Source organism: Juglans microcarpa x Juglans regia, chromosome 8D, assembly GCF_004785595.1.
Source record: "Juglans microcarpa x Juglans regia isolate MS1-56 chromosome 8D, Jm3101_v1.0, whole genome shotgun sequence".
Taxonomy (NCBI): Eukaryota; Viridiplantae; Streptophyta; class Magnoliopsida; order Fagales; family Juglandaceae; genus Juglans; species Juglans microcarpa x Juglans regia.
Window position 1 is genome coordinate 26,783,688 of NC_054608.1, and position 22,835 is coordinate 26,806,522.

The following is a 22,835-nucleotide window of genomic DNA, read 5'->3' on the forward strand; positions in this document are numbered from 1 at the left end:
GTTGTACATTTAAATTGTTCTTCTTTTAAATTAATTGATTGTGGGATTTAATTATTTTATTTTCATTGTATCATTATGTTTAATTTAATTTAATTGATTTGCTGTTTTAAAATTATTTTCGTTGGATCATTTTCTGTGACCCAAGATGTGAGGATTGGACCTCATTTCTTCCCTTCATTTTTCTTTTTCTCCTTTTATTTTCTTTCTTTTCTTTTTCCCAGTTTCCCCCCATCCCGCGCAACTCACTCTCTCTCTCTCTTCGTCCGATTTTGCCTTCCGCCCAGCCAGACGCCGGTGACCGACACCGCCCCCTCCGTCCACCTCCCCACCGGCCGGCGACCCTTCCCCGTAAATCTCAGCTCCCCCATCGTCGGCGTTCTCTTCCACGCACGGCTTGAAGCCGCAGCCTTTTCTTCCTTGGCGCGCTGCCGTTGCGCCACCTCCGGCCACCATCTCTTCACCACTTCATCCCTGACGTCTTGGCAACCCAATGGACCCAACCCCAGCTCCGATCCGTCACCGGTGAAGCACAACCAAGCTCATCTCCGATTTCGACTTTTTGGCCTTAAAACCGCCCTTTGTGCCGCCACCCACGGCAAACCACCACCACCATTGGCTTCACCGACCTCTCTAGGCCCTACCCTATCAATTTCGGGTCTTAGTTTGTCCCCATTCAAAAGTGGGTATTTAAGACCCACGGCCACAGTGTATTTTACATTGTTACGTTGCTGAGTCACTATTTCTTGCACCTCTGTGATCCTTCGAAAATCATATTATAGCGCTGTAAGTATTTTTCCAAAGAACTATTTTGATTTAAATATATTTTTGCACTAACTCATATTATTGTGATCTGGTTGGTTGGACATGCCGGACTGAGTCTGAGGAGTTCGGGGGTCCGATGGACTATGGACAGAGTTGTGTGATTGTTTGGTATTGTGAATTGTTGGTTGTTGGTTTTGGTGTTCATGTACATAGCATATTGCACGCATGATCATGTTTGTAAAGGAAACTGAGTTTTCGTGTACATGCATCATGTTCATGTATTTCATGAAAATTGAGTTTTCATGTGTTAAAGGATTTTGGGTGCGTGTGTATCACGACCCCAAGCCGAGATGGGGTATTTTCTCGGTGTTCTCTGGTCACTCGGAAGCGGAATATACTGAGTGACGTCCCCTGGATTGTCGCTGGGCGATGATGAGATCGGACGAGATGGTCTTGTGCCGACTCCGTGGCTCCTTTGCTGGTGGGGGCTAGAGGATGCTTGGCCACGTACGCGCTGGGCGCGGAACTGGGCATCGCTCGTTGCGTAGTGGGTGCTTGGCCACGAACGAGCTGGGCGTGGAACTGAGCATCGCTACGAAGCCAGGACGTGCGGATGATCCATAGGGGAGATCATGGTGCATTGGTTAATGGAATATTGGGTTATTTTCTGGGAAAATGACAGAGTATTATTTTTGGGCCAAAATGGGATTTTGGCCTGTGTTGGAAAATATCTATTTTCGGGGAAAATAGTATTTTTGGATTTAATGCATATCTCATCATATGCATGCATGTTAGTAGCATTAATGCATTTTTATCTCGTGGTTATTTGTGTTATACTTACCTGCGGTACCATGTTATGTTAACGCAGATTTTGATGCAGAGGAGGATGAGGGTGAGCCTGAGGAGTCGGCTCTGCCCGAGGAGTGATTGGATCACTCGTATTTTGGTTGGGACTTGTAAACTTTTATTATGGATGACTGTATAATTTTTAAACCTTTTATCTGATTGTTTAAATTGTATTAACAATTCTGGTACTTAGTTGTATTAATTATCCGCTGCGTTGTTTTTGTACACCGTTGCATGTACACACACTTGGCACTAATGTTGGGATGTGTGACCCTGTTGTCATCATCCCGGTGTCTCGATTCCCGTGTCTCCATACATGAGGGTCATGGGCGCCACAAGGCAAGTTGGGCCTTAGAAGATGATTGTGAATTGGTTTTTAATGGCAGTATGGAAGAAGGAAGTAGTGGGGAAAAATCCTTCAAACAAGGTGTTGAAGTTACTGGATAGTAGTAAAGCAGTTTTTCAGAAGTGGAGTAAGAAGCTAAGTAATGAAGGAAAAAAGGATATTGAGAAAAAGTTAAGGTTACTGCAGAGGCTACAAGAGGATGAAAATAGTAGTAATGTACTTGAGATAAGGAGAGTGAAGGAAGAACTGAATTTGTTGCTGGAAAAAGAGGATCTGAGGTGGTGTTAGAGGGCAAAGACAAATTGGTACAAGCTTGATAGAAATACAAAGTATTTCCATACTTGTGCCAATCAAAGGAAAAAAAGGAATCTTATTAAAGAAGTGATGAATGAAAGCAATAGGAGAGTTACTGGGCATGAAGAAATTGAGCAAACTTTTAGAAGGTACTTTATGAAACTTGTTCAGACAAACAATCCAAATAGAGAGGAGATAGAGGACTGTATTGGAGGCATTGAAGTAAAGGTTACCCCAGACATGAATGATTGGATCTTGAGGAGCTTTTCAAGGGAGGAGGTGGAAGAGGCAGCTAAGCAAATGGGACCTCTAAAGTCCTCGAGTCCAGACGGATTTGGAGCTTGCTTTTTCCAAAACCATTGGAAGGTAGTAGCTGAGGAGGTGTGCCAGGCAACCTTATCTGTTCTAAATGGTAACTCTATGGATTCTGCTCTTAATTATACTTTCATTGCCTTGACTCCTAAAGTGAAAGACCCTAAGATGGTTAGTGACTTTAGACCAATTAGTCTTTGTAATGTCATTTATAAAATTGGGTCAAAAGCTATCACTAACAGATTCAAGAAAGTGTTATCAACTATCATTTCTCCCTCTCAAAGTGCATTTCTACCCGAGAGAATGATAAGTGACAACATTATGATAGCTTATGAAATGCTTCATTCAATGAAAACAAGGAAGAAGGGGAGGGTGGGAAGTATGGCCATCAAGTTGGACATGTCCAAGGCCTATGATCGCGTGGAATGGAAGTTCTTAGAGGCAGTAATGGTAAGGCTTGGTTTCTGTGAGAGATGGGTGAAGCTCATCATGAAATGTGTGTGCTCAGTAACTTTTTCAGTGTTGATTAATGGAAAGGTAGGTCACATTTTTAAGCCTTCAAGGGAGTTAAGGCAGGGTGATCCTTTGCCACCTTACCTTTTCATCCTTTGTGCTGAGGGGTTGAGCTCGATGCTTAACTGCTATGAGAAACAAAATTTGATTAGAGGTGTGCAAGTGACTCGAGGGGGGACAAGTACCAATCATCTCCTCTTTGCAGATGATTGTATACTGTTTGGAAGAGCCAAGTTGGAAGAATGGGATAAGATTCAAGAGCTGTTAAACAAATATGAACAAGCCTCAGGACAATTTCTGAACAAAGGGAAGACATCTGTCTTTTTCAGCAGCAATACCAATGAGGAGGATAAGAGAAGGATTATGGTGGCTGGGGCTTCTGTGGTTTGTGGTAGTTATGAGAGATATTTAGGTCTTCCAGCTCTGGTAGGAAGATCTAAATACAACTCTTTTAGAGTCTTAAAAGATAGGATCTGGCAGAGGATCTCCAGCTAGAAAAACAACTTTCTTTCACAAGCTGGAAAGGAAGTATTGATAAAGGTTGTGCTTCAATCCATCCCTACATATACCATGAGTGTGTTCAAGCTTCTTGTGAAGTTGTGTAAGGATATGAATGAATTCTAGAGGAGGAAGCAGCACAAGGATGGGGGTATCTAGTGGAAGAAATGAGAATATTTGGGATTGCAACAAGGAAAGGGAGGCCTGGGTTTTAGGGACTTGGAGAGCTTTAATTTAGCTCTCTTAGCTAAGAAGGGATGGAGGCTACTTAAATATTCTAATTCTCTAGCAGCTGTGGTTTTTAAGGAAAAGTATTTTGGGCAATCAAATTTTTTGGAGGCAAAACTTGGCTATCAACCCTCATTTATATGGAGGAGCATTTGGTCCGCAAGAGATTTGCTTCATGAGGGGTTAAGGTGGAGAGTGGGGGATGGTAGTAAGATTCAGATTTGGCTTCTAAATGGATGCCAACACCATCATCCTTTTCAGTTCAGTCACCAGTGTCTGTGCTGAGGGAAGATGCAAAGGTGGCAGATTTGATTGACAAACAGAATAGGGCATGGGATGAAGGTAGAGTAAGAGCCATTTTTTCAAGTGAAGAGGCTGAGCAAATCCTCAATATTCCCTTGGGTAGAGGTAATGTACAATATAAGATAATATGGGGTCCATCAAAGAAAGGGGCTTTTACTGTCAGTAGTGCATATTATTTGCAACTTGAAAGAATGAGAAATAGTAGGGGTTCAAGTTCAGATATAGAAATGGATGATAAGAGATGGAGGAATATTTGGGATTTGGAAGTGTAACACCCCGTATTTTAGTGTATTTTCACTGAACGATTATTTTTATTAATTCAAAAATTTATTCTCTTGTTTCAAATATATCAGTTATTCTTAGATGTTTTATTTTATGACCTTTAAATTGTAAAAAAATTAATTTGCGATGTTTCCTTAATATTCATAACTGTTATGCATTTAAATTTTTCTTCTATTAAATTAATTGAGTGTTGGATTTAATTATTTTATTTGCATTGTCTCATTACGTTTAAATTATTTTAATTGACTTGCGGTTTTAAAATCTTTTCCGTTGGATCATTTATGTGACCCAAGATGTGAGGATTGGACCTCATTTCTTTCCATCCATTTTTCTCTTTCCTCTTTCTTCTTTTCTTTTCCTTTCTTTCTTTTTTTTTCTTCCTCTTCCTTTTCTCTCCCCGCGCGCAGCCCCTCCCTCTCTCCCATCCGATTTCTCCTCCACCCAGCCCACCGCCGTCGCGCCGCCGTGCGCGACACTACCCCTCCCATCAACTTCCCCACCGGCCGGCGACCACCCCCCCCCCCCATTTCCAACTCCTCCATCGCCGTTGTTAGCCTCCACGCACCACTCCAAGCCGCGGCGCATTTTGAGCTCCAGCGCCGCCGTCGCACCACCTCCGGCTACCATCTCTTCACCACTTCATCCTCGACCTCCTAGCAACCCAATGGACCCAACCCCAGCTCCGATCCATCACCGGTGAAGCACATCCAACCTCATTTTCGATTTGGGTATTTTTGGCCTAAAACCACCTTTTGCGCCGCCATCCACGGCAAACCACCACCACCATTGGCTTCACCGACCTCTCTAGGCCCTACCCTATCAATTTCGGGTCTTAGTTTGTCCCCATTCAAAAGTGGGTATTTGAGACCCACGGCCACAGTGTATTTTACACTGTTACATTGCTGTGTCGTCACCTTTTGCAGCTCCATGATCCTTAAAAAATTATTATATAACACTGTAAGTATTTTTCCAAAGAACTTCCGTGATTTAAATGTATTTTTGCACTAACACATATTACTGTGAACTAGTTGGTTATGCCGGACTGAGTCCGAGGAGTTTAGGGGTCGGATGGATTGCGGATGGAGTTGATTGTATGTTTGGTTTGTGATTGGATTGTGTTGACATTGTTGGTTGTTGGATATTGGTGTCATGTTTTGTTCACTGCATTTGCACGCATGTTCATGTTTGTAACTGAAAACTGGGTTTTCGCATGATTGCATACATGTTCATGTGTTTATTTGAAAACTGGGTTTTCATGTGAGAAATGATTTTTTGGGTGTGTTTGAAACAACTGGATTGACTGGTTTGAGAAAAAGGAAAAGGAACTGTAGGGATGGTGGTAAGCAGGGATGGTGGTAGAGTTCCGCCTGCGATTCCCGCCTACGGTGCACGCGGTAGGGATGGTGGTAAGCAGAGATGGTGGTTGTGTCCGGCCTGTGATTCCCGCCTACGGTGCACGCTGTAGGGATGGTGGTAAGCAGGGACGGAGGTAGAGTCTCGCCTGCGATTCCCACCTATAGTGTCCGATAATTGGTTTGTTTTGTGTGAATCATTTTCTGGGAAAATGAAAAACTATGTTTTTTGCGCCAAAATGAGATTTTGGCGTGTGTTGGAAATAATCATTTTTCTGGGAAAAATGGTATTTTATGGCTAAGTGTTTTTTGTCATATGAATGCATGTTGGTTGCATTAATATGTTTGTATCCCGAGAGTTGTTTGATTTATACTTACCTGCGGTACCATTTTTGGTAATGCAGATTTCGATGCAGATGAGGCTGAGAGTGAGCCTGTGGATTCGGCTCCGCCCGAGGAGTGATTTGGGATCACTCGTCTTGGTTTGAGACTTGAAAAATATTTATTTTTGGATGACTGTATAATTTTTAAACCTTTTTACTGATTCTTTAAATTGTATTAACAATTCTGGTACTTAGTTGTATTAATTATCCGCTGCATTTTTTTGTACACTGTTGCATATACACACACTTGGCACTAACGTTGGGATGTGGGACCCTGTTGTCATCATCCCGGTGTCTCGATTCTCGTGTCTCCTTACATGGGGCTCGTGGGCGCCACAGGTGGTATCAGAGCAGTTCGGCTCTGGGTAAAACCACATGTCCCATAGATGGAGTACCAAAAAGTTTTAAAGTTGTGATTTGAAATTATTTGGTTTGAAGTATGTTATTTTAAAGGTTTTAATTTATTTATGTGTTTATATTTTGTTGGTTTTATTTATTTTATTGTATACTATTTGTTTGGTTATTTTATATTATTTGTTTTATTTTATGGTAGGTTATTTTATTCTATTTATTTATTTTTTAATTATTTTATTATGCACTACTTCATTTGTTTTATTCATTTTGTCTTATGATATTTTATTGTTGGTTTGGTTCATTTTGTCGTATATTATTTATTTATGAAATTTTATTTATTTTGTTGTGTTCGGAGTTGAAAAACGGGTTAAGAGTTGTGCTATAGCAGGAAGATGGTACGACTATGATTGCTATTGTTAGGCTTGAATATTTAGTGTAGTCGGCTTGAATTTTTATCGGCTTGGGTTGTTTTTATTATATCGAGGCTTGAAGGGAACGGCATGGTCTGGGTGATCTCTGGGGAATAAGATAATTGAGGTTTTATATTTCATGGAGATATGTCATGAGGCTATAACATTGGAGGTTGTAAGTTCAACGAATTCCAAGGTTTAAGGTTTGACGCCTTATAGTTTTTAGGAAATAAGTTTATTGAATTTAAGGTGATAGGTTCAACAAGCATTCGAATGATTAGTTAGATTAGAAGTTTTCGATTTTGCCAACTTTGATAAGCAGTTTGACAACATTTGGGGTTTTAGAATGTACAAGTTTTATAAAGTGAATGTTTTAGATATAAGGTCATAGATCTTTAAGATTTTGGGAAATGATTTTTATCTGGTTTAAGGTTTTAGAATTGCAGAGTTGAAGGGTTGAATTATAATAGGAATTAATTGTGACTTAAGATTGCCTAGGAATTTAAATTTCGAGGTTATACTTTCTTTGAAGATCGAGCAGCCAGTTGGTTAGATTAAGGTTATTGCTATTAACTTGAAGAGAGATTGATGGGTCGTCATGTTTGGTGTATGATAAGATCTTGGAAGTTGAAGCTTAGGCATTAGCGATGAATAATATGATCAAGTATGTGAGTTAATCAAGCACTAGGATCCTTAGGTGATTTGCATTTGGCTTTTGGTGGATTGATGATTTGAGTAAAATGGCTTGCCTTGAGGTTTAATAGTGATGTGCTATTGAGGAATTTGAGTTAACTCGTGGTTTTGGGAAAGAGAGCTTTTTTCTATTAAATTGTGATAAGAGTTTTTGGTTAGTAGGTATGGAACCACCTTGTACCTGATGATGCTAGTTTTTATGAGGACATAAATTTTATGCTTGTGGTGAATATCTGAGTGCGCAGCAGAAGCGTGATATTTTTAGGAGTTCGGATAATGTGCTGATCTTGAAGAATTAGTGGTAATTTGAAATTTTTGAGACGATACTTGTAGTTGAAGATTAATCATTTGGTTGTGCCAATTATGTTATGGATGGTTAACTTTGGAAGTGGCCATTAGGTTACCAAAGGTATAATTCAATGGAGGTTTATAAGTTGTAGCATAGGAATTGATTGAGGTTAGCACGGATTATTGTATGGAGCTATTAATCATTAGAATTTATTGGATATTGTATTAAGGTTCTTGGGGAAAGGAGATTTTGGATAACATAGCCACCATAGGAATATTAGGTGTGCTGTGCCACTGGGGGACTAATGCGAGTATGATGGATTTGCCTATGGGAGTAGACTTGAGAGAGCATTACTTACGCTTTTGGGCGTTGATGATGGTATGTTATCTTAAGCGTGTTCTGGTTGTATCATGTATCCTGTTTTAGCATAATGTATGGCCTTACAAATTTCGAGGACGAAATTTTTTTTTAAGGGGGGAGGATGTAACACCCCGTATTTTAGTGTATTTTCACTGAAAGATTATTTTTATTAATTCAAAAATTTATTCTCTTGTTTTAAATATATCGGTTATTTTTAGATATTTTATTTTATGATCTTTAAATTGTAAAAAAATTAATTTGCGATGTTTCCTTAATATTCATAGATGTTATGCATTTAAATTGTTTTTCTTTTAAATTAATTGAGTGTTGGATTTAATTATTTTATTTACATTGTATCATTACGTTTAAATTATTTTAATTGACTTGCGGTTTTAAAATCTTTTCCGTTGGATCATTTATGTGACCCAAGATGTGAGGATTGGACCTCATTTCTTTCCCTCCATTTTTCTCTTTCCTCTTTCTTCTTTTCTTTTCCTTTCTTTCTTTTTTTTTCTTCCTCTTCCTTTTCTCTCCCCGCGCGCGCAACCCCTCCCTCTCTCCCGTCCGATTTCTCCTCCACCCAGCCCGCCGCCGTCGCGCCGCCGTGCGCGACACCGCCCCTCCCATCAGCTTCCCCACCGACCGGCGACCACCCCCCTCCATTTCCAGCTCCTCCATCGCCGCCGTTAGCCTCCACCCACCACTCCAAGCCACGGCGCATTTTGAACTCCAGCGCCGCCGTCGCGCCACCTCCGGCCACCATCTCTTCACCACTTCATCCTCGACCTCCTAGCAACCCAATGGACCCAACCCCAGCTCCGATCCGTCACCGGTGAAGCACATCCAACCTCATTTTCGATTTGGATATTTTTGGCCTAAAACCACCTTTTGCGCCGCCACCCACGGCAAACCACCACCACCATTGGCTTCACCAACCTCTCTAGGCCCTACCCTATCAATTTCGGGTCTTAGTTTGTCCCCATTCAAAAGTGAGTATTTGAGACCCACGGCCACAGTGTATTTTACACTGTTACATTGCTGTGTCGTCACCTTTTGCAGCTCCATGATCCTTCGAAAATTATTATATAGCACTGTAAGTATTTTTCCAAAGAACTTTCGTGATTTAAATGTATTTTTGCACTAACACATATTACTGTGAACTGGTTGGTTATGCCGGACTGAGTCCGAGGAGTTCGGGGGTCGGATGGATTGCGGACGGAGTTGATTGTATGTTTGGTTTGTGATTGGATTGTGTTGACATTGTTGGTTGTTGGAAATTCGTGTCGTGTTTTGTTCACTGCATTTGCACGCATGTTCATGTTTGTAACTGAAAAATGGGTTTTCGCATGATTGCATACATGTTCATGTGTTTATTTGAAAACTGAGTTTTCATGTGAGAAATGATTTTTTGGGTGTGTTTGAAACAACTGGATTGACTGGTTTGAGAAAAAGGAAAAGGAACTGTAGGGATGGTGGTAAGCAGGGATAGTGGTAGAGTTCCGCCTGCGATTCCCGCCTACGGTGCACGCGGTAGGGATGGTGGTAAGCAGGGATGGTGGTTGTGTCCTGCCTGTGATTCCCGCCTACGGTGCACGCAGTAGGAATGGTGGTAAGTAGGGACAGAGGTAGAGTCCCACCTGCGATTCCCGCCTACAGTGTCTGATAATTGGTTTGTTTTGTGTGAATCATTTTCTGGGAAAATGACAGACTATGTTTTTTGCACCAAAATGAGATTTTGGCGTGTGTTGAAAATAATCATTTTTCTGGGAAAAATGGTATTTTATGGCTAAGTGTATTTTGTCATATGAATATATGTTGCATGCATTAATATGTTTTTATCCTGAGAGTTGTTTGGTTTATACTTACCTGCGGTACCATTTTTGGTAACGCAGATTTCGATGCAGATTTGGCTGAGGGTGAGCCTGTAGATTCGGATCTGCCCGAGGAGTGATCTGGGATCACTCGTCTAGGTTTGAGACTTGTAAAATATTTATTTTTGGATGACTGTATAATTTTTAAACCTTTTTACTGATTCTTTAAATTGTATTAACAATTCTGGTACTTAGTTGTATTAATTATCCGCTGCGTTGTTTTTGTATACTGTTGCATATACACACACTTGGCACTAACGTTGGGATGTGGGACCCTGTTGTCATCATCACGGTGTCTCGATTCCCGTGTCTCCTTACATGGGGGTCGTGTGCGCCACAGGAAGTTCCAGGAATGGTCAAGTTGTTTTTATGGAAAGAAGGAAATAATTTGCTTCCCACCAAGAAGAACTTATTTAAAAGGAAGGTAGTGCAGGACCCAAGTTACCCCATATGTTTTGCAGAAGAAGAATTAGTTATGCATGCTCTTTGGGAGGGCAAAGCAGCAAACGATATATGGATTGATGAGAGAAGCATAGTATAGAAATGGAGCTGTAAGGAGGCTGATTTTATGCAGCTATGGGAGAAATTGATGGCAAGATTGAACATGTCACAGCTTGAAGAGATGGCAATCCTTTTCAGAAGAGTGTGGTTTAGGAGGAATGAAAGTGTTTTCGAGGATAGACTTTCTTGTCCTAGGAAAATCCTCACTCCAGCTATAGCAGGGCTTGAAGAGTACATGAATTCACAAAGGGTACAGAGACAGGATGTTTATCCATCATAAGTGCAAATGGGAACAGACACAAATGGCAGAAACCAGAGGCTCATTTCGTGAAGGTTAACTGGGATGCTTCATTAGATTTAAAGAGGAAGAGAATGAGAGTGAGAATTATGATTAGAGACGAGAAAGGAGAGGCAATGGTAGCTATTTATGATCAGAGGAAGCATGTTCAGGATCCATCAGTGGTAGAATGCCATGCATTATGGAAGGCATTGGAGTTGTGTAATGAGTTGAACATTCAAAAGATTATGTTTGAAGGAGATGCCAAGGCTATTGTTTCAGCTGTTAACAGTGAGGAGGAGGATCTGTCCAGTGTTGGTTTTTTAGTTGAAGATATACGTTTAGTGTTAAAAAATAAACCAAATTGGTCTTTACATTTTGCTTATAGAGAAAAAAATATAGTGGTTCATACACTAGCTAAGGAAGCTTTGAAGTTAGTAGAAGCTAATATATGGATTGAAGATATTCCAGGTTTTATTGTAAACTGCTTGGAAAAAGATAAACTTTGTATTAGTTAAAGTTTGATTAATGAAGTATTGAGGTTTATTTCCAAAAAAAAAAAAAATGGCTAATCAAAATTACAATCAGAATCCCTTGGAATCATTAAAAAGAGCTTGTTCCAAACAATATGGGGTCTCATTCACCAGCTTCCTACACAATCAAGAGTATTAAACTGTGTCAAGCACCAGCATTTATCTGATAATCCTTTTTATTTTCAAGAGGAAAGGTAATAGTGATGTATTGATAGAAATAAATCACAGTGAAACAAAACTAGAACCTGTGGAATTATGTGCTGCATTGCCCACTCTGGACCAAATTCTTCTGCAAGCCGTTTCACATTATTTGCAGCTGCATCACGAATTGAGTAAACCTGCAGGCAATACCATGAAAATTAGCAAAATATAAACCACTATCATTATGATCAAGCAAATCAAATTGCATAATCATGCTTGTTATTGTGCACGTCAGGTATTACAGTTAATAAATCCACCATGTAATAAATTTACCGAAAACAAGTACTCTTAAGAAATATTATGGGCTATGAAACTTCCAGAGGCCAATGACGTACAATCTGTCTAGGTTTCATTGATAGAATATCTCATTCTAAGAGTATGAGAAAATATCTCATTGATAGAATATGTCTGGGAACCTCTGCCTTGGAGAGGTTCCCAGACATAAAAATAAATAAATAAATAAATAAATAATAATAATAATAGTTAAAACTCAAAGGAGCAAATTGCATGAGAAAATATATACAAGTGATCATACAATGGATATCAAGGAATCTTCCAACCAGTATTTGAAAACTCAATTACGAGAATACTTCAAAATTCTTTATAGTAACAAATCAGAAGTTAAACCACATAACGCTTCCGCTCTCCTTCAGCAAGAAATTCCTTTCAAGTAAACTCTCGGCCAGGCCGCAGGGTGTCCCAAATGAGGTTTCCCCACCAAATCAAATCTACATGGGGCCAAATCACTTCTTCCCCCTTTTAATTCCAGATAATCCATCTAAAAATATCCATATACCTAATGGATAGTAGTTAGGAAAAAAGAAGAAGAAAAACATAAAAAAGAAAATAACTCGATCAAAATCAGAAAGAATGAACTCTAATGTTTGAGAGTGAAGTTTAGACAAAACCTGATAACTTGATCAAGCTTGCTGATAATATTCAGTCGGACATCAGGAAATTCATCCTTTAAAAGAGAGAGGAAAATAGGCAGCAGTTGCTCAATTGTTGCATCCTGCAACCACCAACAGAAGTTACGTTATTCACAAGGAAAAAAAAAAACAAAAACCCACTTTAGAAGATGTATTATTTGGCAAAAAAAATTTATAATTAAAATAAAATTTTATTGAAACAGTTAAATAGGCATAGCTCAAGTACACAGGAAATATACAACAGAGTACACAGGAGATATAAAGTGATACAAAAAGTCATATAAGCTGGCTCCGTTAAAAATACTGCCATAAAGAAATGAAGAATAGAAAGAGAAACTTCTAAAGCTCATCCAGAGAGCTTCCCTATCTTAAAAATTTCAGTCATTCCTTTCAAACCAAATACACCACATGAAACATAAGGAATCCTTCCCCCCTACATCTGCAATTTGGGAAGTGCACCAAATCCCTTTCCAACGAGCAAACAAGTCCACCACCCTCTTAGGCATCACCCATGCAAGTCCAGTCCTGTTAAAAATCTCAGCCCATAACATCCTTGTCACCTCACAATGAAGTAAAAGATGATCCACGGATTCACCACTCTTCTTAGACATGTAGCACCAATCCATCACAACGAGTCCACGCTTTCTACATCTTCAATATTTTCCAAAGAGATGCAGTCGAAGCAAAGAAATCAATTTTAAGTGGCACCTTACTTCTCCAAATGCACTTCAAGGAAAACAAGGTATGATTTTGACATGACAAAGCCTTGAACAAAGATTGCACAATGAACTTCCTATTCCCTATTCATCCAAAGCATCCTGTCCTCCTCAATGCTAAAAATGTTCAAAGCATACGATAAACTGAGAAATTTGAAATAACTCCAATTTCCCAATACGATAAACGAGCAAATACTTCCCATCCATTTCTAATATTCTTCAACAACCCTACGACTCAATAATAGCCCTCTACGAAGACTCCCTTTCCTGATGATGGTACCGCTATAGCTGTTTCCCAAGAAGTGTCTTCTTAAAGATCCTCATATTTCAAACCCCCAACCCTCCACTTGAAATCGGAGAGCAGACCTTATTCCACTTAACCAAGTGGAACTTAGTCTCCTTTCCAATTCCTCCCCACAAAAAAGCTCAAAAAATCTTCTCAATTCGATTAGCCACTCTAGCTGGCAAGGGAAATAGTGATAGAAAATATGTGGGAAGACTATAAAGGGTGCTCTTGATTAATGTGGTTCTTCTCCCTTTTGACAAGTACATCATTTTCCACCCTGCTAACGTCATCTCAATCCTCTCCACTACCCTATTCCAAATAGCTTTTTCCTTGAACGTGACCCCAAGAGGAAGACCCAGATATTTCATAGGCAATGAGGCTACCTTACAACCCAAAATACTTGCCAAGCCTCTAATGTTACACACTTCGCCCACCGGCACCATCTCGAACTTCCTTAAATTCACCTTTAGGCCAAAGACAACTTCAAAACAAAGCAAAAAATCTAGCATCGCCTGAATAAAGCTCGGGTCTATATGAAAAAAAAGTAGCGTATCATCTTCTAAAAGATGGGAAACATTGGTAAAACCATTGTTCATACTTCCCACAGAGAAGCCAAGGAGAAAACCCTTACCAACCGCAACCTCCAACATCAGACCACGCGAATCCATAATAATCACAAAGAGGAAAGGGGACAACGAGTCCTTGTCTCAAACCACACAATCTCTTGAAGAATCCAACTGGAGTACCATTCACCAAAACAAAGAACCGAACAGTAGTAACCCAATGCTTGATCCACGTACACCACCTCTCCCTAAAACCACGCCTCTCAAGCAAGTAAAATTAGGAAATCTCAATTCACGTGGTCATAAGCCTTCTTCATGTCTAACTTGCATAGAATGCCTGGCACTCTAGTTTTAAATCTACTCTCCAAACATTCGTTTGCTATGAACATTGAGTCTAGAATTGTCTCCCTTAACAAATGCATTTTGAGACTTTGAGCTTATCTCCTCCATGACCATACTCATACGATTGGCTGGAACCTTGGATATAATCTCATACACCCCATTTCACAAGGCCAATGGGACAAAAATCCTTCACATCCAAAGCTCCCACCCTCTTTGGAATAAGTGCAATGAATGTCATATTTTGACTTTTCTCTATTATGGGCAAAGTGTTTTCTTGTATACATCAGTGTACTTGGTTACTCCTTTTGATACATATAAAATATTGTTACTTATAAAAAAAATATTTTGACTTTTCTTGAACTTCCTGAAAGAAAAGAATTCACAAAAAACATTATCCACAATGTCCCAACAATCCTGAAAGAATGCCATGGAGAAACCATTCGGTCCAAGAGCTTTATCTTTGGCCACCCCTCTTAGCATATTATGCACCTCGTCCTCCTCGAACGGTCTTGCCAACCAATTAGCACTCGAAAGATCAATAGTCTCAAGAGCCAAACCATCAAGTTTTTTGTAACGCCCCGACCCCGAGGGTCTGGAGAGTTAACTCATAAAACCTGATAATCAACTCTAACAAGACTAGAGTACTTCCAAATTCAAGAATATATCCATTTTCCCAAACCTCAAATCGAACGTAAATACTTCAATTAAATAAATCAAATAAACTCATTTATCCAATATTCAATCCAACAATCCAAATAAAATCAACTCTTCTTCATGTCTCAAATAACAACTAGAAATTATATAACATTAACATAGTCTCCATAAACCGTCTAAATCCATTGAAGTAAACTTAAGAAAGATAATTAACCTCCAATACCAACACTAATATCATGAGATACCCAACAACAAATCAATGCAAATCTTCTCCATAGACTCTAATACTGATATTCAGCTGAGCCATCGATGTCATCTGAAATATTATGAAGATTAACGGGGTGAGTTATCAACAACTCAGCAAGCAGAGAGCATATACTAGCATGTAAACATGAGCATTTATAACATTTGATAAGCCGAACAAAACATTTACTTTCAGAATGCAGAAACAAAACTTGTACAAAAACATTAGAGCGAAATTTTCAGAAAAATATACTTATTCCAAAAAGAGAATCCGTTGGCATTTCTAAACTGAAACATTATAATCTTATCATCGATTAATATCACATCGGGACAATACCATGTTTAACCCTCGTGGTAGGGTTATAAACCACAATTATATTCGTGGCTGGGCCATTTTCTATGTTTCACCCCCGTGGTAGGGTTATAAACCACTATTATACCCGTGGTTGGGCCATTTTCCATGTTTCACCCCCGTGGTAGGGTTATAAACCACCATTATACCCGTGGCTGGGTACCATGTTTCACCCCCGTGGTAGAGTTATAAACCACTATTATACCCATGGCTGGGCCTTAACAGAAACAGAATGGATTTCATCGAAAATCCGATTACAATCATATACAGAATCAGAACTTCATGCCAAGGTTTTCAGATGACACATCACATCAAAACAAAACACTGAAAAGCTTCAGATCATTTCACATGTTCGAGATAATCATAAACAAAATATTCTCATTTGTTCATAACAAAACTTTAGAATTCCTTATTCGCTCTTTTACATAGTTTAGAAATAAAGTGCACAAAACTAGCTCATGTCTACACCAGTTATGACAGAAAAACACTTTCTCTTATGTAGAATTTATGCATATGCAGAATAAACATCTGAGGTTATTTTCAGATCATCTCTTTTCAAAAAAATAAACACATTTACTCTCAAAGTCAACCTCATTTTATTTATTTTATGCAAAACTAGTATATGAACCTCGCTTACCTGACTTCTTCGTATTATCAACACCTTAAGCCGGAACTCTAATAGTAACACCACCAAAACAAAAAGAACATATATCCAACATTTAATAACCAATCTGGTAGACTGCTATTTATTGAATAATAAATCAAAACAATCCCTTCACAACTCCATAACTATCTAACAATTAAACCCGAACAACCCTCTCTTCAAATCATTCGCATTTATAACCCAAAACAGCCACCACTTTCTATTAACACCAACCAACTATAATTATTTCCAAGACCAACCACAGCAACTCCAATAATTAAAACATAATCCAACCCAAACTTCACTTCCAACCTTCGAATAAAACAATTTCAGTGCACACATCAATACTACTCATTTAACAATCTCAAAACTTGCAGAAAAGTTCAATACAACTAGTTCCAAAACACCCATAATTTTACACCAAAAAGTCTCAAATAATATTTCAAAATCGACTCACAAAACACCCAAGATTATACTCCTCAACATCCTTAATTCTAACACACTCCACTGCTCCAACAATTAAAATACATCAACCCAAAATAAAAGTCACAAAATTTTCTACTGAAAGAAATTAATGGTCTGCGCAAAGGGAAAAATGACCAAGTGTAATGCACGGCCAACCAAGTGTGTGTGTGTGATAGAACAAACCGAAGGGAAGAATTACAATGGTTTATGGAATGTGTGATAGCAAGTATAAGAATAAAATTAAGAGTAATATTAAAGGGTAGGCGGATTAATTACCGAAAGTAGAGATAAACAATTACTCCAGAGGATAACCCCAACGAAGACAATATTCAGAACTCACGAAAACTGCACACAGCCGAAACCCAAGGAAAAAAAAAAGAACTACAAAATCATCTAAGAGGTACAAAGAAAACAATGGGTGGAAGAAGAAAAACAAAAAAAGAAAGAGGGGCCAATTGTTCACCTTCGAAGAACCAGAAGGTTGAGACCCACGGAATCCAGATGACGCCAGCCAAGGTGAAATCACCAGTTCGCGCAAGAGAGTCTGATTAGTTCGGAAACGTGATGAGGAAGACACTCATGTGCGGAACCGAAAATAAAATCGTGGGGGCGTGAGAAGCAGTTGCACGGGAATGGAGGAAATCACGGAAATGCAGATCGAAAGCAGAATGAAGGAACGCAGTGAAGGAAGAAGAGAAACAGTGCACGGCATAAAGGGAATTAAATCCCTCCCCAAAACGACGCCGTTCTTCACTCAACCAAATCGTGGCTGGGTTTCGCACATCCGACCAAAACAAAGGGGCTGGGCCTAAGCCCGGTTATTACATTTTTGGCCTCGTAAATTGCTCCATGAGGAGTCTCTCATAATAGTGTACAACATGGTCCTTGAACTCAAAATGGCCATAAGAACACTACCTTCAAAATGGAGCATCTCAATGGCACTGTTCCTATGATGAGAATTGGTCACCCGATGAAAAAACTTTGTACATCTATCTATCCCCTTCATTCAACCAAAGAGCACGAGATTTTTGCCTCCACAAGATCTCCTCCATCAAAACCATCTTTTCAAATTCAACAGCCACGAGACTTTTTGTAACACCCCAAACCCGGGTGGCTTGGAGAATTTCTACTTGTCACTCATAAACATACCTCCCAACACATCCAAAGAATAAACTCCAAAAAACTTCATAAATGAAATCAATCTCAAATCTTCTCAATAATCTCATTACAAACTCCACACAATCTTTAATGCAATAATAATAAATCAAAGGGGTCCATAAATTCCCGATAATCATAACAAACCAACTAAAAATTTCATAAATCTTACTAAACTCAAGACATAAATAACACTCAAAAGATATTAAAACTAAGAACACCAGAAGTCCTTTTTCTACCAACATCTCCTCAGCTTAGACACAACCAGCATTCTAATCCAGGTCCTCATTTGGACTCACCACATCATCTGAAAAATATTATAATGATAGGGGGTGAGTCATCAACAACTCAGTAAGCAGAAATCATATGCTAGCGTGCAAACATGAGCATTTATCAAGGAGAGTATGCAGAACAAAATATTTTTCCAGAGTTATCATGCAGAACAGAACATATTTTCAAAATGACAGAGCGATGGTTTTAAAACAAGTAAAACCCATGGTACTTTGGCATAACATAAACTGAGTATCATCGTCAAATCAAAACAGAGCATCAAACATAGCAGAAACCATGTTTCGCCCCCGTGGTAGGGTTGTGCTAACCCCGGTGGCCAAACCAGGCAGAGACAGAGGTGAAATCTTTCCTTTATTCTTCTCGGAGCCCCGAGTGTGCACACAGGAAAGACCACAATAAAACCACTTTATTTCCAAAGTGGGTGCACTCAGAGACAGAGAAGTTGGTACCAACCCAAACAGAGCAGAGCATAACAGAGCAGAGCAGAGCAAAGCAGAGATAGAGTCAGATACGAAAACCAGTACACCATGCCAAAGGTTTTCAGATGTTATAACAAAATAATACAGAGTACCAAAACAGAATCAGACAGTTACACACGCTAAACACAAAAGCCAGAACATCTTTCTAAATAAATGCACAACTTTTCATATCCTCAATATCGCTCTTTTTTCCAAATTTCAGAAACCACATGACAGAATTTAGCTCATGTCTACACAATGCATGCCAAAACATATTTTTCCTTTTTCACACAGATTTCATGAATAATGCAGATGAGTGACCGAGGTTGATCTTTATTTTCACAAGTTCCTAACATAACACAAAATATGCAAGTTTTTCATAAAATCAACCTCAGTCTTATTAACTTGCATAAAACCTAGCATAGGAACCCCACTTACCTGACTCCTGCAGCGTATTATCTAAGACTTGAATACGATCTCTATCCGTCTCGCCACCTATTCATAAGATAATATAAACTAAATATTAAAGTCCAACAATACACAATTGGTCTTAAACAACTCAAGACTCAAACTCTAAACCATAATTCAACGAGTTTAATCACACTTAACTAGCCAAATAACAATCCGGACAGCCCACACTTCGACCCAAAATATTCTATACTAAACTCAGTATGCTGGTTATAAGTGGAGACTGATTTGGAACTGAAAAAGTGTTTGTTGAAAGTTGACTCGACAGTTGGCTCGAGCCAAGTTCGCTCGACACTCCGCTCAAGCCAATGTTCATTTGGCTGTTCGCTCGAGTCGCGCTCGACAGTCCGCTCGAGCGAAGTACGCAGATTTTGCCAACTTAACCAGTTTACACTACACAAAGCACTCTTCTTTCCATTCCCAACTCCATAACATAAAGTATAAACTAATACTTCCAAATATTTTCTCAACCACCAGTCCAACAATTCCACTACAATGAAACTTCAAATAATCCAAACCTAGGACAAAACACCAACCCGAAATACTCACCATGCAACAACCAGAAAAACTCACAAAAAGCTACTCAATCTCACAGCCAAAACAGATACTGTAACAAAATGAAGATAAACCAAACCCAAAACTAAGAAGCAGAAATCGCACGGTTACAGAAGGAGAAACCGAAACTTGGATGAGAAAGAAACCCTTACCAGTCGAAAATGGAGGGGATGCGAATTGATGCCCGTGTGTTGCAGATGGAAACCGAAATGCAAAAATGGAGAGAAAACAGAGTGTAACAGACGGCGACACTCGGGAAACCAGAGGCAACGCAGCAACAGAAATCCACCTGAGGAGGTCTAGGGTAAGGGATTCGGAAACTCAAACTAAAGCCAACAACAAGAAATAAAGATGAAACCGAAAAGAAAAGAGAGACGTGCGCGAGAGAGATGCGGGAGAAACTGAAACTGAAACAGAAAAATGCAGAAAGAAACGGAAGTTGAAGAAGAAACACTCACCTCAAAAACGACGTCGTTCGGGATTCTCACTAAACACGAAAATGGCTGGGTCATTTTCACGCACTGATCCGGGCCACTTTGATGAAGAGGCAGGGCCTTACACTTTTCCTCCTCAACTCCTCCTCTAACAAAGCACCTATCTCTGCTCTACCCTCCAACTTCTGCAACTCCTCAAAGTGGGAATTCTTTTGACTATCAACATTCCCAAAAACTTCCCCATTCCACTTCTTCAAATCATTATTCATGGCTTTAAGCTTGTTTGCCAATATAAAACTTGGAGTGCCAATAAACTGATAAAAAGACCACAATTGTCTCACTATATCCACAAAACCATCAACTTTTAACCACATATTTTCAAACTTGAAGTACCTGCAGCCCGCGTCGCGTGAATTCCCCCACAATCCAACATGATGGGAAAGTGATCCGAACATTCTTGAGGCAATATCTTTTGACAACACTCTAGAAAATGGGCCTCCCAAGAAGGATACAAGAAATCTATCCAGCCTCAACCCTGCCTGGTTGTTAAACCATGTGAAAGCACCCCCAACCAGAAGCAAATCCAATATAGCCAAGTCAAAAATAAAATTAGAGAACTCCGCCATGGTCGGGCATAGCCGAGACTCCCCCAATTTCTCACTCGAAAATTGAGTAATATTGAAGTCCCCTCCAATACACCAAGGCACATCCCGCCAGCTACAAACACCAACAATCTCATCCCACAGAAATCTTCTATTACTATCCAGGTTAGGCCCATAAATACCCACAAAAGCCCACTCAAATCCATCTTCCACATTCTTGAAAAAGCAAGCCATCAAATAATCCCCAATACACTCCTCAATAAGATCCCCAATCCTCTTATCCCAAATCACAATAATACCACCTGAGGCCCCCTTTGAGGCAAGGAACATCCATCCCGCAAAAGAACATCACCATAAACTTCTAATAATACTTCTATCAATAGATTTCAGATCCGTTTCCTGCAAATAAATGACATTCACCTTCCATTGGCAAAGTACATTTTCAACACGGAGCTGCTTGTTAAGATCATTTAGCCCCTTAAAAGTCCACAAAAGTATCTTGGGCTTCATAAAATAAGATTTGAAGCGCTCCCCTTAGTCCTTTCAAGACTTACACTCCCCTCCTCAACAGCATAATTTATAATTTTATCATACAGGTAAGTCTCTTCAATTCTCATTCTCTTTTCCAAGCTAACTTAGAAAAAGAAGAATGGCCCATTTCAATGGCAATGACTACGGCCTAAATTGGTCTTCGAAACCCTCACTGGAGATCCCCAGGCAATCCTGAATCTCTTTAACTTTCTTAAGCACCCGTTTCGAAGAACACCAAGCATATTAGCACCCGGGAAAAAGTTATATAAAGGAATAGTTATGTCACCCCCCCCCCTTCTCCTTTCCAATAAAAATCAGAATCCACACCCTCCATTTCCCTTGTTACCAACTGCATGTCTACATACCTCTGATCATCCCTCACTAGAGTGTCTAATGAGAATTTGCATCTCCACACAAAGGAACAAGCTCTGAACTCCTACCATCGAAATTATAAGCACTAAGGAGATTGGGGAGAAGAAAAAACATCCAGCTCAATTCCAAGGTTAGAAGGAATTGAATCTCCATTTTTTGCACCAAAAAGTGCTCCACAAAGTGAAACAATCGGCGAAACCAACGGCGAAACCAATGGCGAAGCCAAAGGTGAGACCATCAACGAAACATCTGGCAACTAAGTACTACTATTTATGGGGGCAAAAACAAGAGGAAACCTGTTTTGTGTCAGCCCTGGTGCCAGAGGTGCAGCCGTCAATGCATGCTAAAAGCTTTTCAAGGTCAAATCTAAGTAAGGCCCGAATACACTCTTGACCTGCCACCCAAGGCCGGGCTGGGTTGGCATATGAGAATCCGACCAAAACTTTTGTTTTCCTTTCTCCATTTCACTAGGTCTGGGCCCCCGCATTAAAGCCCAAGGACAATCTTCTCCACATTGCAACATGGACCGCAGCCCACATCCTGCAAAATAGCCCCTATTTTATGACCCAAACCCACAACCCCTGATGTACCCATTTCCTATTAATCAGCCCCTAATATACGGCCCAAACTCACACCAAGACCCATCTCCTTATCAATACACAAGAGAAGATTGTTGATCTTCTCTTTAACTTTAATTAGCTCATTCTTCATCACCAACAACAACTCTTTATATTCTCTCACTGACTCCCATGCTGCCCATCGAAGCATTTTTGTTGGCAGGTGTCTATAAGCCTGATACCATGGTTTAACCCGCCGCCTACGTCCATCGTCTCACTCCCTCAAGAACCTCTAATATTGTCTGATGGAATCTGAATGGTCGGGAAAGACATTGGTCCCATTAATGATACCTTGTAGGATCCTTCTCCTCCCATATAGCCCCTACCGACAAAGGCCTGGAATGATTTCGACCTCAGCCACAAGCCTAAACAATTTTAGTATGACCAACCTTCCTCTATTTTTGCCAACCAGAGGGCTTCAAAAAACCCTAAGAGTTTCAGCAAAACAGCTCCATCCCTTCCCATCCATGCCTTCAGGGATGACGATGAAGCCTCTCCTGAAGGCACTATAGGGAAGAGTTAAATGAGAACCAAAATACCAAACCAAGATA